This window comes from Meriones unguiculatus, chromosome 8, assembly GCF_030254825.1.
Source record: "Meriones unguiculatus strain TT.TT164.6M chromosome 8, Bangor_MerUng_6.1, whole genome shotgun sequence".
NCBI lineage: Eukaryota > Metazoa > Chordata > Mammalia > Rodentia > Muridae > Meriones > Meriones unguiculatus.
The window spans coordinates 80399606-80417067 of NC_083356.1; the positions used below are offsets into that span (position 1 = coordinate 80399606).

At 39.6% G+C, this 17462-nt stretch overlaps 1 protein-coding gene across 2 annotated transcripts in view; it reads right to left on the reverse strand.

Moving 5' to 3' along the window:
- Positions 1–17462, reverse strand: part of Nr6a1 (nuclear receptor subfamily 6 group A member 1) — a 191959-nt gene that overhangs the window by 170114 nt on the left and 4383 nt on the right. The window lies entirely within an intron of this gene.

Genomic DNA, 17462 nt, shown 5'->3' on the forward strand with positions numbered 1-17462 from the left:
TAGTTACAGCCTTTATTGGCTATGATTGGCCCTTCTTGCTGACCTTCAATTAGGACCTTGCCCTATGAATGAGATTCTCCTCTCTGGCATGGTTTTTCTGCTGCTGAAAAAAAAATGTACTAGGTAGTACTAGGTAGACTGTGTCTATACTGGGCAATCCTTCCCTTGGTCTCTTGCCAACACTGTGGAACAGACTGCACCAATTTCCTTGAGTCAAACTTTGTTCTTGGGACGCCCTGATGAGTCACTGACTCTCCCCACTGGAATAGTCCATTTGACTGTTCCTCCAAGCTCCCACTTGGGTTGCCTTCTGGAGAATTTCAAACCCCCAGGCCTAGCACCTACCTTAAAAGCTTTTAAACTTACATGCCTCTGCATCCAAACCTGGTCTCAATATCAATTCAAATTGGTCCAGTTCTTTGGACCCCAGTATTATACCACATCTTTTTAATTACTGCCGGCAATCATTACATGTGGAAAGAGGTTCTAGTCTATGTTCAAGCTTTTTCTCTTCTTCACTCCAAACCTTCCCTCTCTGCTAACTCTCCCAAAAAGTTTCAAATGTACACCTAAAAGGAATTTTCTACCTAACCTACTTAGCTTTGTCTTCTGCCCATATATATGTTCCAGTTTTCTGTAAGGTCTAGGTGTTTCCTATATCCACAACAGCACCAAAGCAGCTACCCACAGGTGCTCCACTCTAACCTCACAGACTGTTATCAAGCCGGACCTGCACTTTCCCTCCCAGCCACAGATGTTCTCACAGATCCTAGAGAGCAGCAAAACAGCCTGCTCTTCCTGGACATGGTAAACATTTCAGACTTTTGCCCCACCCCAAACCCACATCGCTGCCCCAATGTTGGCCAGAAGTAGCCAGAGATAATTTGATTTCTTCGCTCTTTATCCATTTATTATCAACAAAAGGCTGGAATGATCTGCTTCAGATCCAGGACAAACAGCTCTAGATTCTCCCAGCATTCCTCAGTCCCTATCTGCTGCAGGGGATGGTTGGCATACCCCTGCCCTGTACCCTGAACTTTCCAGAGAAGAGACTTCCCTTCCCCATATAATTTGGACATTTTAGTTCTCTCCCTCTCACCCTCCCTCTCCCAACTCCTTGGTGATCAAGAGCTGCTTCCAATGAACCTATATTTATGTACTTTAATTTGCCTTGCATGAGAAGCAGTCCAATGTCTTTATTCCTGCCTCACCACCCCTCCCTAGCTCCTCTTTTTTTTTTTTCAGTTATAGGAAAAGAAAGGAATATTAGTTCACAAGCCAATACACTAGCCCACTGCCTAGCAAACCTGATATCATCACTGCCACAGGCCCACTTCAACTGCGGACCAGATAAAAAGGCCCAACCTGTCACTGAATGTTCTCTCTGCCTCAGTGTTCTTTCCCCTTCCCTGTGTGTGGGGTAGTCTCCCTCCCCCCATCTCTTTCTATCTCTCTCTGCCTCTCTCTCCACCTCCATATAATAAATCTCTTCATATCAGATCTGCTGTGTGGCATTTTAAAATATTATTACATTGGGACTTGTTTTGTAGACTAGTCTGGCCTCAAACTCATAGAGATCCACCTGCATCTGCTTCCCAAGTGCTGGAATTAAAGGCGTGCACCCACCCAGCCCATTTATTCACTTTCTTATTAGAAAAGTATGAAAAATAAAATAGAATTTGGGGCTGAAGAGATAGCTCAGCAGTTAAGAGCACTAGCTACTCTTCAGAGGACTTGAGTTTAATTTCCAGCACCCACATGGCAGCTTACAACTGTCTGTAACTCCAGTTCCAATGAATCTGACACCCAATATAAATACATATGAAATAAAAATAATCATTTTAGAAAAAATTTTAAAACTACTGGCAAACTTCAAGGTCTATTGATCAGTACTAGACACAAAGATGTCTGTGCTCACTCTCAATGAATAAAAAGTTAAGCAACTACAGAACTCATTGACTTTTGATTTACCTCTGATCAAAAATTTATAAACAGGTCTAGAGAGGTGGCTCAGCAGTTAAGAGCACTGGCTGCTCTTCCAGAGGTCCTGAGTTCAACTCCCAGCAACCACATGGTGGTTCACAACCATCTATAATGTGATCTGATGCCCTCTTCTAGCATGTAGGTGAACATGCAGATAGTGTTAGTATTTTGGAACACAACCTGCTCCTGGGTTACCCAGCAACCTATGATATCATCATCATTGTCGCAGGCCAGGTGGCCACACCTGAAAGGCGTGGTTACCTTGCTCCTTAAAGGGCCAACCCCGACACGTGGTCTCTCTTACTCTTTCTCTCTCACTCATTTTCTCTCTCTCTCTCTCTCTCTCTCTCTCTCTCTCTCTCTCTCTCTGCTCCCCATCCCCCCTTCCCTTTCTCTTTCCACACCATGTCCTGTTTCCCACTCCCTCCATACCCTCCTAATAAACTTCCTGCATAGAATATTGGTTGACCAGCCTCATGCTTTTTTTAATAACATTGGTGTGTTGGCTAGGATAGGGCTCTCCTAGCAAAGCTAGGACGCCTTTCGGACTCCGGATAGGACAGTTACAACTGATTTTCTCTGCTCTATGCACAAAAACAGATCCCCATAAACCATCAGCTTGCTCCGGTGCTCAGAGCCCCTGGGGCCACGGTCTCGCTGCCACACCACTCGGTCCTCCCTGGTTTCCCAGGCTGATTCCGCTCTCCCCAGGCTTGGGTCCCTGTCCTGCAGCTGGTGCCCGCACTCCAATCTGGAACCGTGGCCAGGGCTCTCTGAGAGTCTCGGCTATGCAGGTCCAGCTCCCGCCGCAGTGGCTTCAGTGGTGGCGAAGGCCAGCCCCACCCAGGCATGGATCTCTGTGCTGTCTGCAGCGGCAGTGTATGGTAAGAGGGTAGGCACTCTACCCGGGTCCCCTGGGGGGGAGGTGAGCCAGGGGGAGGTGAGCCAAAAGGGACCGTGTGTGTTTGCTATTCCGGCGCTGAGCCTGGGGGATTCACACCGCGCTAAAATCAACTTTAAAGCCTTGGTGCATTTAAAAGTTTCCTGACTGTTGGTTACTGTCTTACCCAAAACAGCGCACCAAGGCTTTTAAATCTCCCTCGGGATTTAAAATCTCACCAGATTTCCTGTGTCATGTTGGTCCTGGAGGAAGTGGGCGAAACTATGGCTTAACCATTCACTTAACGTGGCGCAGCACCCTATTAGGTAAAGAGGTCCGGCAGAGGCCCCACCTTCCACGCGCCCTGCCCAGCCACTGAGTAAGCCTTGCGCTTTGACCCCACCAAGCTGCTTTTCATTTCGCTGCGTGCTTTCTTCTAAGAGGCTTTTCCCAAGCTTTTAAAAAAAAAACAACAAACTTTTCTCCCTGATTTCTATACACTTTACTCTTTACTCTTACATTTTAAATTCCTTATCTGATACTTTATATAATTTTCTCATTGGGTTTACATTTATAAGTCTTAATCATAATTAACTGTTTATCTTATCTTTTAGACTAGGCCATAACAACGAGCCTAATTTCAAATTGGTATGGATTTTTATAAAAATTCAAAGTTACATTTTACTATCTTATGATTCAACCTGGCTTCAAAATAAATTTTATATAATAATAAAATTTCAAAGTTATAAATATCTATTCAAATTAAGTTGGTTTAAAATATAAGACTGTTACTGTCTTCTACTGTGTGTTGCTCAAATATACTTTTAAAATTGCTTTATACTGTTCTGCTCAGGGGTTCATTATTACGTACAAGTTGCTTACCAATATTCTAAATTAGGATCTATTAATTTTAGAGGTATTTATTTATGTTAAAACTGGGTCAATTTGCTGCATCTCTACTATCAAAAGGTTAAAATACGCTTGGTTAACTTTAAATTTGCTTTATACTATTTTGCTAAAATTGTTGGTTTTAAATTTATAGCTCAGGGGTTCATTATTACATACAAATTGTTTACCAATATTCTAAATTAAGATCTATTAATTTTAAAAATATATATATTTATATTAAACTCAGTCAATTTACTGTATCTCTATTATCAAAAGGTTAATATAAGCTTGGTCTTGTTCTCTTAAAATGATGTTATTAATCTATAGTATAGCCTTAGACTATTATAAACTATAAGCTTTTATATACTAAATCAGACAAAAACTCTTGTGCTCTCACTTTAATAAATTCTATTCATGACTTTTAAGATTCTAACTTAGCAAGGACAAAAACCTAAAGTCCTAATATTTAATGGTTAACAAATGCAAGTTAATAGTCATCTCATAAATACATATTTATAGTCCTACAGATGCAAACATGGTCTCACTGCAGTTTTTAATAAATAGCTGAGGATGCTCCTTGAGTCACCATATAGGAGTTGGTAAAAATAGTGAGCCGTCCCGCCTGGCTCTAGACCTTAGCTGCGCTCTGCTGGCGTTCCTGCAAAAAGGCAAGAGGTTTGCATAGCCAAAAGTCCGTTCCGCCAGGTGACGTTTTCAAATGCAGCCAAGTGGATGCTGGTCCTGCTGCTGATGCAACATGCCAAAGCTGGCTACGGGCAAACTGGCCTCTGGAAGTCAAAATGTTCCCAAGCAGGCTTGTCCTCTATGCCCAGCGATGGAGGTTTAACCAGCACAAGAGCCACAGACACTTCCTGCCTTCTGGCTCGTTGGCCTGGCGGAGGACGAAAGTCTCCTTTACTCAGCAACCTTCACAGCTCTCGCCCAGCACTGAGCAGAATGAGGTCCCACAGACATATTGGCAACTTTTATGTTGGGTGACTTCAGGTGCCTTCCCAGTTCTCTTCATACGCAGGAGACCAGTCCTCAGCCTAAGTCCTAGAGCTGCTATTTTTAGGCCTAGACACAGTACAAACTCAAGAAACAGACCTAAATGAAACCTTTTACCACCCTTTTAGCTAAAGGACAATAAATGTTCATAGCAGTTTCAACTATGTCTCATGGTATAACTAAATACAAAGGCCCCTCTCAAAAAACATATGTGAGATGTCTTAAGGTTAATAAACACAAGTTAAACATATCTGAGAGTTTTAAAAAGTGTCTTAAGGTTGGTAAATACAAGTTATACATGTTTAAGAGTCTAAAAATGTGTATTAAGGTTGGTAATGCACCAACCTTATATAAATGTTTGAGGGTCTAAAAAAATGTTTTAAGGTTGGTAAATGCAAGTTATAAAAGTTACAAGGTCTAAGGTGATTTAAGGTATCTTAAATAGGTAAAAAGGCTTAATATTTCCTCTTGTTGCTATGCTACTGTTGTATTGACTGTCCAGAGTTTTAACCTTTATCAATAGGGCTCGAATTTATTAATCTAACTCTGACACAAAACATTCCACTATACCACATACTATTATGGTTCTAAGCTCAAGATTGTAAGCCTCCATAATATGTATGCTTATACTAAAAGTTAAGATCAAGTGAGTTTCCCTTTTACTTCTTAAAAGGCTTTTGCCTTTCCAGAGCTCACCTTAAAAAATACTTATGCTATTAACACAAATATGCATGTCTACTGCCTTTTTCTACAATGCAGAGTACAATTGTGATACTAACATGTCTAAAGTTTTATCTCCTTCTTAAAACTTTTTTTTTAAGATTTATTTATTTATACATATGAACATTCTATTTATGTGTATGCCTTCATGACAGGACAGGACATCAGATCCCATTATAGATGGTTGTGAGCCACCATGTGGTTGCTGGGAATTGAACTCAGGACCTCTGGAAGAACAGACAGTGCTCTTAACCACTGATCCATCTCTCCAGCCCCTAAAAGTAATTCTTGTTAGCAGCAGAAAGTCCACCCAAATCCACCTCTCAGGTCAAATGGACTCCAGATAAGTACTGCACTTATTGCCTATCTCAAAAGGCGGGACTCTTCCCCTTTCCCTGGTTTTGGGACTTCCTTTCCTGGTTACCAGACTGCTATTTACTACATGCAACATTGGCTGGATTGGTGAGTTCTCCTTATTGACCAGCCACTAGATTGGTGAGTTCACTCCATTTTCTCAGCATAAACGCCTCTCTTGGTAGGGGAAGCTTGACCGCAGAGCTCCAGCAACTTCATACTATCTTTTGAGACGGAGGGACTCCCACCCCAGCCGTAGCCTTAACTATCTAGGGTTAGCCCTCTATGCTGACCTCCATTTTAGGGTCCCACTGTCCCTTGGGCGATACATCCCCACTTGCACACAGTTCCTTCCTCTCTCTCGCTCACTCGCTCGCAGGAAGGCCTAGTGCTAGGGGAACCATCGTGCCCCGGCTGTGCACCACTGGGCACCTGTGCCCCAGTCTCTGGCCAAAAGCTGATGAGGTATTGGACCAGGTAGGACTCCTCTCACTTGAGTCACACCTTGCCATTGGGACGCCTCTGGAAGGTCCCTGACTTCTCTGCCCCCAATGGGAGACGCCCAGATGGCCGTCCCTCCAAATAGGATGTCCTCTGGAGAATTTTAATTTTCTATACCTAGTGCCAGCTGGCACCAGGGCCTCTAAGTTTACATGCTTCTATAACCAACCTCACCTCAATGAAAGATTGAAAACAAAGCCTTCTTTAAATATTGCCAGTGATTGGCTAAATAAAGGTCCCCCCAGGTAGACAGAGGTTCCCATGAACAAGCCTCATCGATTTAAACCTTCTATTCCTGTTTGCTCTCCCAAAAGTTTTCAGCGTACACCTGCAGGATTTTCTCCATAACCTACTCAACTTTATCTTTTGCCTATATATGTGTTTCAGTGTCCTGCCAGACACAGATGTTTCCTATAGCCACAACAGTGCCAAAGCAGCTACAGGTGTTCAACTCTGACCTCATAGACTTTCAACACGCTTCAGGTGTTCAACTCTGACCTCACAGACTTCCAACAAGCTGGACCTGCACCTTCCCTCCCAGCCATGGATGTTCCCACAGACCCTGGAAAGCATGAAAACAGCCTATTCTTCCTGGACTTGGCCAACATTTCAGCCTTTTGACCTCCCTACAGCACCCCCAGTGTCAGCAGGAAGTAGCCAGAAGAGAAATCTACGCCTGTTATTCACTTGTTAACAAAAGGCTGAAATGGTGTGCTTCAGGGCCAGGACATGTAGCTCCAGGTTCTCCCAGCATTCCCCAGTCCCTACCTGCTGCCTTGCATGGCTGGCAACTCTCTCTATTGACAACCCTCCACCCTAAATTTTCCAGGGCAGAGGCTTCCCTTACTCTTGACCTTGCAATCTGACCATTTTGTTGCTACAATTCTTCTCTCTCTCAACCCCTTGCATGACAACAAAGAGCTGCTTCCAATGAACCTATATTTATATACTTTAACTTACCTTATAAAAAGCAGCCCAGGTTCCTCATTTTTTAATTATAGAAAAAGGGAGGAATGTTAGTATTTTGGAACACAACCTGCTCCTGGGTTACCCAGCAACCTATAATATCATCATTGTCACAGGCCAGGTGGCCACACCTGAAAGGCGTGGTTACCTTGCTCCTTAAAGGGCCAACCCCAACATGTGGTCTCTCTTACTCTTTCTCACTCACTTTTTTTTTCTCTCTCTCTCTCTGCCCCATCCCCCTTTCCCTTTCTCTCTCCATACCATGTCCTGTTTCCCACTCCCTCCATACCCTCCTAATAAACTTCCTGCAAAGAATATCGGTTGACCAGCCTCATGCTTCTTTAATAACAGATAGAGCACTCATATACATAAAATAAATAAATCTTTTTTTTAATGTATAGTTAACTAGGCTCCCAAATATTTTTATTTCCATTCTGAAATCACCCCTACAAAAACTGTGTGGTGGTGCACCCCTTTAACCCCAGAACTTAGGAAGCAGAGGCAAGCTCATCTCTTGAGCTTGGGGTCACCCTGGTTTACACTGAGAGACCTTGTCTCAAAACAAAACGAACAAACCATGGTTGTGAGTAGCTTTCAAATTATTCTGAGATAATTTAGGTCCTCTAACCATAAAATTCCAGGCAGGATCAGCAACCTATGAAAAAAAAATATGCTTATTTCTAAAGGAACTCATTTAATTTCTCCTTATATGTGCCTAATTTCCAATCCCATTCAGTTGTGGTGTCTCACATGCTAATGACACTGTGGAAAATGATATACCTGTATTCAAACAACTAGAAAAATACTTTTTTGTCAACTATTCAACAACAATCCCTAAAAAAAAAAAAGACCCAGACAGCAGAAGGGTCTGCAAGCACTGCTACCCTGCCCATGATGAAAACACTGAGGTGGGAGTTGGAAGCAGAGTGCAGGAGGAAAACCAGCACTAGAATCTCAGATTCAGAACGAGAAAATAGGGCTGGGGAAACCACTCATCAGAGAGATCGTTTGCTATGCATGTGTGAGAAACAAAGTTCTGATCACAGCACCCAAGGCCAGCTTGTCTGTAATCTCAGCTGGCTAGCTAGACTCAATCTCCCAATCAAAGACCCTGTCTCAGTAAAAAGTAGAGATGTATTTGGGGAGTCAGCCTCTGGCTTCCAGGTACATACACACCTGCACTACACACAAACAAGCAGGCATGCATACCTCTTCCCCTCTCTTAAAAAAAAATTACTTTATCTGTCAAAAAATAAGAACAAAGCAAATAGCCTACCAATGTGTCAATGCTCTCTGTAGTGTATTTCTTTTAAAATAATTAGTTATTATAGCCCTAGTTAGCAGAGAGATCTGAGAATAAATTAAGTCAATTACTAGTGAAAGAATGGCCTGCAATCAAAAGCCAAGATAAAGAAAGCACAAGTAGTATGATGTTACTCTTTTAAGAGTAAAAAGCTATTAGCTATCTAAATAGACAGTAAGGAAAGGCAATTGCTTTCATATGCCAGAAAAAGTCTCAAATAAAGTCACACTGAATGAATGATGACATTTATAACATTAAGAAAAGAATAAAATAAAAAGCAGAAGAGTTTTTAGCATTTGGTCACAAAAACAGGCAAACAATAAAACAAAACAAAAAAGCCCTAGAACTTGAAATAAAAATTTTAAAAATTTGCTTGAAAGTAGGGTTATAAACTGGGCACAGAGCCAGGCTCAGTGGTGCATGTCTGTAATCCCAGCACTCAGGGAGGCAGAAGGAGGCGGATCTCTGTGAGTTTAAGGCCAACCTGGTCTACAAAGCAAGTCCAGGACAGCCAGTGCTACACAGGAAACCCTGTCCCTAAAAACAAACAAAATAAAGACAGCATGGTGGCACACACCTGTGCTCCCAGCACTCTGGAAGGCAGTGGCAAGAGGATTTCCCTAAGTGTGAGGCCAGCCTGGTCTACAAAGTGAGTCCAGGACAGCCAAGGCTTCACAAAGAAACCCTGTCTTGAAAAAACAAAACAACAAAAAAATAGAGCTACTTTTTCAATCTTAAACACAAAGAGGCTCACACCTAAAACCCAAATAGCAATAGAGAATTCAATTCACGAGTTAAGCTTGTATTTAAAATCTATATACAAGCTACCAAAGCCCTCCCACTTTTATTTATATGCAAGCATTGCCAACTGTTGCTACCCAGAATATGGCCCTTACACATGCTCTAGCACTGCTTTACAAAGCTTTTGCAAAACTAGGTTTTCTCCAGCCAGATGTCTCAGAATAAATTTACAATACTTTACAAGTTACCCATAAATTCTAAGTCTTTAATTAATGGAAACGTGCAAAAAGCAACCTTTTATGAAATAGTTTTTGGAAAAGGCTCCCAGAAGACAGGAAATTTCATCTTCAAATGTTAACTGAACTTCATCATAGTATGTCAGTAACTGACATGATCCATTGAATTTCCTGAATATCACCCGGCTCAACTATCTTTGGGATTTAATTTATCAGCAAGAAAAGAAATATTTGGGGGATAGCAATTGTACTTTCCCACATTAGGTGACTGATTAAGCTCTCTTCTCTAAAGGTTGATTGGCTTCCTGGTGCCAGTAAAATGATTGATGAGTATTTCAGATGCAGCTCTGGGCTGCACTCCCCACTTTGCCCCTCCCCCATGGCACGCTGTCCCTTTCCTGCTGGGCTCCCCTTTCACAGTTCCGCAGCATTTAAGGTTTCCCTTCTGTTTTGCAATTTTCTTTATCATGTCCTGAATCAATGCATTTGATCTTCAAAAAATGGTACTCTTCTCAATGCTAAATGAGTCTTGTTAAAAATCCCTTTACAAGGAATGAGGGAAACCTCTGAAATGGTTGGACTTGGCTCAGTAAGTGAAACCGTACTTACAAAAGAAAGTGTGACAAAAACAGGTTACAAGGGAAAGAAAAGTGATCCTGTTTTAAAATTTTTTTCTCTCAGATTTACATACAAACCACCCAGACATTAGCACTCTAATTGTAAACAAAAAGGTGATTTACACAGGAATTTACACACAAGTCGCATGACTGTGCGCTTTACAGAAATATAAGAATATATTAGAATGATTATAAGAATATAAGAATGATCGGATAGTAACTGAAATCCAAACCTCTGAAACTAGGATGTGAAGACGTGGTTTATGTAGAGCTTCCTAAATCCCAACTTCCTATTCTACCCAATTCATTCCCACCAGAAAGATGGAAAAATCACTCCAGGGATAAATGAATTTAGTCTCATTTCATAGGTGTGTCCATAAGACATCATACCTTACAGACAGAGCAAGAATAAGAACCCAACAATACCACTTTGGGTGTAGCTGACTCTTCTCTGGAGTCATTTAATTTTCCTGTTTAAACTACATTGCTATCATAATCTACGACCCACAGTGCCTTTTTTTTTTTTTTTTTTGCATTATTTCTTTCTTTGTTAGGACATCACACACTGTATTCTACAAGCCTTGGGCAACTAGCTTTTATAATTCCATTTGCAAAGGGCCAGATCAACCTCTTTGCACTGGATCTCCCTTTTCATATAACCAGCTCTTGTGTATCAGAAATGAAAAGGGTAGTAGGGAAAACAACCATATTTTCCTAAGCTAATATCAGGTAAATCAACCAATCAGAAATTTTTTGGCCATTTCACCTTAATCTGGGATATCTAGTGTCTTTTAAATTATAAGGAGAACCAAATTTCTAAATAGAAACTTTGTTCTAGTTTCAGAAGGGCCCATCAAACTTTAGATTTAGCCTCAATGCACTTGTTAAAACACACTACTGATCCAAATTTTCTCAATTTCCTTCTCTTCTATTTTGTAAACTGTTTCTAGCTACCAGCAAAGGTCTGATAACAGCAAACGATTGAGAGTTCTTTCATTCATTCAACATTCATGAAACAATTTCATGTATGTTGAACAGAGCTCAAACCCTTTTTTCCCCTCTTCATCAGCAAGAATTGTTGTGTTAGTGGCAAAGTTGTCTACCAGTCACTCACTTACCAAAACCATCATGCAAAGAAGAAGAAATAGTTGCTTGCAACTCAGAGTGGACTTTGTGACTCTCATCTACAGCAGCTAAATTCTGGACTTTCTCAACAAATATAAGTAGCTTGCATTCTCAGATGTCTATTTTGGGGTGAATATTATGTTTGGCACTTCACAGACCTTGTCCCTAATCCTAGTGTACCACAAGGCAATTTCAGAGACATTAAAATATATGAGGAGAAGGGGATGTTTAGTCTAAAAAATAAATCATTAGTCTTGTTATGTGAAATGGAGTCGGGGCTTAGCCTCTGAACTTCAGAGTTAGTTTTTTTTTTCCTTCTTTATTTCTTTTTTTTTAAACAATTATTGTGTATGTGTACACAGGCATGCGTGAGGAAATCAGAGGGCAACTTTCAGGAGCAGTTTCCAGGGTCCTCAATATTGGGAGACAAGAGCCATTAACAGATGAGCTACCTCCCTAAGCCCCAGGCCTCAGTTTCTAAATCTGTAAAACAGAGTTCACGGTTCACAGGGTTAGAAGGATAAATAAGCTAAACAACTGGAAAAGACTTAAAATAGTATATAAACACTATGTTAGCAATTATTAAAGGGGATTCCTGAAATTCAGAGAAGGGACGTGACATAGCCAGGATCTTTGTTGAGTTACACTCCAGTCCAGGAGTTCTCAACCTGTGGATCGCAACTCCTTTGGGGGTCAAACGACCCTTTCACAGGAGTTACCTAAGACCATCTGATATTTACATTATGATTCATAACAGTGCAAAATTACAACTATGAACTACCAAAGAAAATAATATTATGGTTGGGGGTCACCACAGTGTGAGGAATTGTAGTAAAGAGTCACAGCATTAGGAAGGTTGAGACCCACTGCTCCAGTCCCTGCTCTTTGCCTCTCACACCATTTAACTAAAATCCTTCCTCCCTGGTTGGCACTAGCAGCCCTTCCAAAAAACAAAGCCCTCTAAATGATGTCAGCAGGGGGTTTCCCCAGGTGGTTTATTATCCTGTTGAAAAGGCATCTTTGGTGAAAGGACTGAAAGGATAAATCAGATTTAAAGGATACAGTATCAACAAGGAGGGAAAAAAAAAGGATTGGCTTCAACAATTGGGTTAAAATCATTTGGCTCAACTAAAGAACTAACTCATTTAAAGACTTAATCTGAAATATAAAATCAAGGCATCAAAAGATAAGCTTTTAATTTCCTTATAGCCAAGCTGCAAATTCCATAGAACACATCTGTAACGAACATGAACTCTCAAACATCAAGAACCCCAAATACTTTAATGACTTTTACTTACCCACTCAAACTAGGTTCTGATGCAGTAACTCCCAACTGTTATTCACACCATTATGCGACATTTCTTCAGCCAACAAGTTCTACAGAATGAGTTCTAGCTAGCAACTACCCAAGGGGATAAATCTCTCTTAACAACACAGTAACTGACTAAAAGGTGGCTCACACTAGGAAAGGTTATTCTCAGGCCAGGGAGGATATGCTTTTACGGACACTTCATTAGGATCTCAGTGAAAACCAGGCTGAAAGCAAACCAGCAACTTAAAGAGAGTCCCTAAAAACAGACTTGCCTAAGAAAAGTAAATAAGCCAACCGCTTTGTTAAATTTTATTTTGCTTTTAATTATGTGTATGTATGTGTGTTTGTATGGGGGCGTAGGTGCCCGAGGTCAGAAGAAATTCGAACTCCTTGAGCTGGAATTACCAGCATTTTTGAACAGCCCAACTTGGACCAGAAACTGAACTCTGGTCTTCTGGAAGAAGAGCAAATGCTCTTAACTGCTCAACCATCTCACTAGCCCAAAGGAGTGTTAGTTTTAATTATCAACTCAATCAAATCACCTGGGAAGAAATGCTCAGTAAGGAATTATCTAGCTGGCCTGTGGGCCCTCAAGCAAGCCTGTTGTTCTTTTTAACGCAACTTGTATTTCTTCTGCATATTTCACATTTTTATAGCAATGAATTTTGGTTTTGTTACTGTATTTGATTCCACAACTTTAAGTACATACTTCTTGCAGAAAAATGGTACTGTTGGAAAACTGCTGCCCAATATAGAAACCAAGCAACAGGCTTCATGAAGCAATAACAAAAGGATTATCAGAGCTCAAGGACAGAAAACTGTGACATATTTCATTTAGCTTCAAACAGAGAAAACAAAATAATAGCACATTTCAGTAAAAGATGATCCACGCACAGGGCTGGAGAGATGGCTCTGTGTTTAAGAGCACTGGCTGTTCCAAAGGACCAAGGTTAAATTCCCAGCACCCACATGGCAGCTCAAAACTGTCTGTACTTTCTGTTCTATGGGATCTGACACCCTCACACAGACATACATGCAGGCAGAACAACAATGTACATCTAAAAAAATCCACTATAGAGAAACAAAAAAGAATTGAAGTCAAGCATGAGGGTGATGCTTGGTGGGGGTGCTTGCCTGTACCTCAGTGCCTGAGAATCTAAGGAAGAAAAAAGTGTTTGATGGCAGCCTAGGCTGCATAGAGCAGCAACATTATCCCAGAAGGAGAAAAAAAAAAAAGTAAGGGAAGGGAGATGATAGGGAAAGACAGAAGGAGGAGAAAGAGAAAGAAGACAGAGGAAAGGGGAAGAGAAAGGAGAAAAAAACCCAAATAGTCAAGTACTAGTAATAACGGTAAGGCTGTCATTGTCTTCTAAGTATTTTCACTTACATCAGAGGTGTCCCATATTTTAGTCTGGTATGCCGTAAAAACCCCTTCTACACTCTGAAAAATTACTGGAGCCCTCCCCCCCAAGAGCTGGCACTATTTAGAATTATGTATTGGTACTTAACATACAGAAAAATAAACCTGAAATTTTTAAACTACTATTCATTTAAAAGTAATTAACTCATTACATGTTACATATTAACAAGAACATTTCCAATAAAATATAAAATTGTAAGAATGACACCATTTTACAAATCTCTTCAATATCTGGCATAACAGATTCTCCCATTCCCCCATTCACTATATTTATGTATACTAGAAGTGTAGGCAGAAAATCTGGCCTCACAGATTTATAACTGGAGAAAAAAATAAAAGACCTGCACTAAAAAAGGTATGTTTTTCTTTGATGTCAATACCAAAATTCAGTAATTGGTGGTACTTAAAGGTTAGTTCAAGGTAGAGTCAAAAAAACCTTATCACTGGTTTGGGGATGTAGTTCAGTTGTAGATTTAGTTGCCTAGCAAGCACAAGGGCCCTGGTTCCAAGCCCCAGCACTGCAAAAAATAAAAACATTATCAGTAAAATGTGTGCACTCGGTTACATTAAACTGCATGTTGAATGGAACTTAAACCCACATAGAACTTATTTCCTTGTGATAAAGTCTAACTATGAGACCTGTAACTTATAATCAACCTGCTTCAACCTCGTCAGTAGTACTATCATCACAAGGTACCATATGCCCAGCCAGGCAGTTATTTTCAAATAGCACACCTGTACATATTTTGAAAAATAATGTATTAATGAATTACACAAATCCTCTAAATGATAAGCACACTTCATTATACAATACCAAAAATCATATTTTTAATATCACCATCTATCTCACCAGAAAGTTCTAAGTACTGGCAAGCTGTGAACCTTCATAACAGCAGGTCTAAAATTTTTTAAATCTCTTTATGCCAGTTGGTGGTGGCAACCCAGCACTAGGGAGAGAGGAGCAGGTGGATCTCTGGGTTTGAGGCCAGCCTAGTCTACAAAGTGACTCCAGGACAGCCAAGGCTACACAGAGAAACCCTATCTCCAAGGGGGGTGGGGGAACAGCAAGTTCCAGGGAAGCTAGAAGTACATAGAGAAAAACCCTGTCTCAGAAAGAAAATAAATAAATAAAATAAAATTGCATTACTTGGAAGCTCAAATTGTAATCACTGGCAACAAACACTGTTTCCTTTGGTGTGGTAAGTTCACTAAGAAACCATAGTTATTTTACCTCAGTTATTTTTTCAAGAAAAAAGATGACACTTGAAAAACTGCAACTAATTCAGCTCACACCATACAACACATCTTACCTCAAAACAACCTTCCTATTTAAGATGTACCATAAATGTTTTCTGTGTGATATCCATGCTATCACACAAAACATCAAAAACACACACTTAAAGATTGAAATTTAACTAATCATTTTTACTCATTCTCCAAGGAAATTCCAAGGCTTTTTTTGTTGTTGTTGTTTTTTTAAGTTAAAACCATGGATATGAAGAATACAATGACTACATGCTGTACTCTGGTGGCTTAATTGCTGAAGTGGCAGCAGTTTTTACCCATTGGTTTTGCAAAATCAGTATAAAGGGAAACAGAGCAATAAAGACAAAACATTTCTTGTAATTATAATGAAAAGTTAGGAGGGTCTCTGTGCTGGAAGCCAGCCTGGTGAATTCTACGACAGCTAAGGCTACATAGAAAAACCTTTAGAAAACATTTTATATTCTTTATACATATATATGTATATGTCATGTTGCTATTATATAATAAATATTATTCTCTATTATAGATAGATAGACAGACAAAAGTTTTGACCTGCAAAACATCCTGAAAGGGTCTCAGCGAACCCCAGAGGTCTGTGAACTACATTTTGAAAATCACTGGTTCAGATACAAACTGTATTTAAAGATTCAATATGTTGGAAGTGATTAAGTCTAAATAAATTTAGTGATAAATGATCAAGAAATTATGAATGAGAGAAAATGCAATCCAAGTGAGTACTACCTCACTACTTTTTAACTGCATTATTTAGTATACATTAAAGCTATACAGTGGTGTTCAGGCATTTCTTCTCTGACATAAACTGTAATAAGAATATTGTGTCTGATCAAGTAGAATATACTGTTATCAAAAACAATCAAACTGAATCTTTCAATCCTTCCAAGATGATTTGTTTCAAGGCTGAATGAACACATGAATTAGAGGCTTTCAAATGAGAACTGGTGAAGCTACTTCTCCACACTGAGCCAGTCTCTCTTTTATTTTTAAATAGATGTTAATGAACTCTTTCATAAACCTTTATCTGATTATGTCTAATAAACTACACAAATACCAAAGAAGCTTCAACTATCTCTTTACCCAATTAGTCTTTTAGAAAAAAATAAAAAATAAAGAACACGGAAATCTTAACAATACAACAAAGAACTAGAAAAACAACACACTGAAAGACCTCTGAAATGTTTTTAGAGAAATCTAAAATTCCATGGTTCTATCAAATGAAAGGAGTAGAAAGTTAAGAAGCTGAGAAATTCTACATGAAAGAATTTAATCATGCATCGCTCCCTCAAAATTAGCCTCAAATACATTTAATAGTTTTCAATGAAAACAGTAGTCCGAGCAAACTGTAAGACACAATCGTTAGTAACAACACACTGCAACCATAGACACAAGCTGCTATAGCTCACTATTCTAACAATTATTTTAACGACCATTACCAATTCTTTTTTTTTTAATCTCACTTTGGCAGCAGAAGTAAGTCACTGTTCTGGCACAAACCACCCACAGAGTGTTATCTCCAAATCAGATGCTAGGATCTGTTTCCCAGACTACATTACATGCTGCTGTTCAGGAAACATTATACCTGACAGCTGACTTATCAACAGTGTCCTTAGAATTGACGCCTACTGAAAAGCAAAATTCAATCTAGAAAACAAAAAAATACACTACTGCTGCCATCTGTGATTCATGGTTGAATAGCTTTCCCCCCCATAAACAATTTTAAGGGTTCAGAGCTTACAATTAGGATGCAAAGTTATCATCTTTTAAGATAATTGTCAAAGTTAATTCTTAATATAACAAAGTTACAGCATCTATTTGTAAAAAACTTAACAATTTCCAATTTCTTCATCTGGGATTATATAATACAGGAAACACCACAAACCACCTTGAAAAAATTCCACTCTACTAAAGGATAACTTTTGAAAATTTTAAAACAAAAACCTGTATTTTTTTTTTTAAGAAAATCTGGAAATTTTCTCCTAGACATCATAGTAAAGCCAGCTTGCTTCCAATATGTTAAAAGTTTGAAGTACAATTGTTCCTAAAATTTAAGAACAAATATTTCAAAACTGCAAATGAAGCTCAAGTAGGCTGTCTTCCCAAATTTATTTTCTCTCAATTTGCTTT